Source organism: Pinus tabuliformis, chromosome 6 (assembly GCF_031772625.1).
Source record: "Pinus tabuliformis cultivar Carrire ecotype Pingquan chromosome 6, CPIR1, whole genome shotgun sequence".
Taxonomy (NCBI): domain Eukaryota; kingdom Viridiplantae; phylum Streptophyta; class Pinopsida; order Pinales; family Pinaceae; genus Pinus; species Pinus tabuliformis.
In genome coordinates, this window is record NC_142292.1 from 1,626,815,762 (window position 1) to 1,626,817,852 (window position 2,091).

A 2,091-nucleotide genomic window follows, 5' to 3' on the forward strand; every position below is an offset into this window, starting at 1 on the left:
AGAGGAAGAATACCAATTGCACATAACGCAATATTTCTCTGGGGAAATCAACTGCTCAAAACCTTGACTATTTATATTGCATTAACCAAAAGATCTGAGAAGAAAATATAATGCTTGTTCATCCTGAACAATTTCTGCACTAGTACAATCTAACTCTTTGCTTCCTAGGCTGACTTTGGTCAACGCTGAGCCAATTTACTAGCCTTCCAAGCCCCCATTTCTTTGTGCTATTTATCAAAGAATCTGGATGAATACAATATGATTTTCTCAACCTTGACCTCATCCTACACATGTATTTTCTATCCTCTTTCTTATTGACTTCCTTTGGCCAATACTTAGCCAAATTTCCAAGCCTCCAAGCTGATAATTCCTTGCCATGTTAGCTTGGGAATTAACCTCTATTTAAATAAGAATTTCCTCAATTATGAATTGCACAATCCACATAGGTCCTCAACTGATTGCATACATCATTGTATAACTGATAATACATTGTCCTTGAACTCTAATCTCAATTGGGTCTTCATCTGAACTAACATGCATGAATTATTTATGAGTGAATATTCAATTAATTGGGCTGGTACTGGTGATAAACTGGTGCACTACTCCACTACTAGACCTCTACTAGTTCCTCCAACAGTTAGAACTAGTTTAACCGACTATAACTCAATTAGACTAAGTTGTTTAATGACAACTCAAAATAACTCAACCTGGGCCCCTAAAATTTAGGGATCACTCTACATGACTCTAGATATACTTCCAAATCGAATATCCTAAGTCAATTAGGTCAATTTAACTTAATTAACTATTAAAAGTTGCTATGAGAATAGGATTTAGATATAATTCCCAATTTAATTCAAGGACAAATTAAATTAGAATTTCTAGATGTTATTTTTAACATTTCTTGTTAATATTTTCAACACTATCCATAAAATGTCATGCTACAAGGCTAAAATAGAGATTGGCTTTGTTCTTATATAAAATCATCCCATGCTCCTTGATGCTATATATTTTATAAAAACACTTAATATTCCAATAGTCCCAAGAACCATTAAATTTAGCAAAGAGCATAGTAACTAGTGACATCATCTATACCTATACTTGATGGCTTTGTTTATTGATTCAGAATTACCATCTCCTCATCGAAATAGTCACTACAAGAAAAAGGGACATTGGTGAGGGTAAAAAAATGTCACTATAAGGTCATTAGTGACGGTCAAAAGAGCCTCCGTCACCAAAAACTTAACGTCACCAAAGGTGGCGTTGCCAAAAGTATAGGTGTTGTGGTGACATTCAAGGTTAATCACCAATAATGATTTATAATGACAGATAGTGATTGTCACCATTTCATATGAGCAATGGTGACAAACCTTAGCCTCCATCACAAAAAAATTGAACATCACTAAACGTGGTGTCGCCAAAAGTATAGGTGTTGTGGTGACATTCAAAGTCCGTCACGAATAATGATTATAATGACGAATAGTGACCATCACCATTTCATTTGAACAACAATGATTTATGGCGATGGACCTTTCATGGTCATCGCTATTGATGCATATATATGATGGCAGTCGTTAACCGTCACCATTTCATATTTTGGTGAGGGTCAAAAAATGTCACCATAAGCTCATTGGTGAGGGTCGAAAAATGTCACCATAAGCCCATTGGTGATGGTCAAAAGAGCCTCTGTCACCAAAAACTAATCATCACCATTCCATATGAATATCAGGGCACGATGGAATCGAACCACCAACCTCCTGCTTGTAAAGCAGGTGCTCTTCCATTGAGCTAGCACCCTTTAAAGAAATAGACTTTAAAAAATTAAACCTGGAAACTTTATAAATTGTAAATTATACAACTTTCAATAAATTATAGAACTTTGTAAAGTCTTTGCAAATATTTTACTAAACAAGAAAAATAGCATCGAAGTTGCAAGTCTCTACCTAATGGTTATGGTGGTTATGGAAGTTATGGAAAGTGGGTGGAGGGAAAAATAGTTACATATAAGATACTCAATATGTTCAATTGAATACTCAATTAGAAGTGAAACTTTGAAGACATTTATATAGCCTATAAATGACCTATAATTATCAA

The 2,091-nt window shown here is 34.6% G+C and overlaps 1 non-coding gene across 1 annotated transcript; it reads right to left on the reverse strand.

Annotated features, from left to right (window-relative positions):
• Positions 1-1,723: 1,723 nt before the first annotated feature.
• On the reverse strand, positions 1,724-1,795 carry TRNAV-UAC (transfer RNA valine (anticodon UAC)). Its single transcript has one exon. It is a non-coding gene; the product is annotated as a tRNA-Val (tRNA).
• Positions 1,796-2,091: the final 296 nt, after the last annotated feature.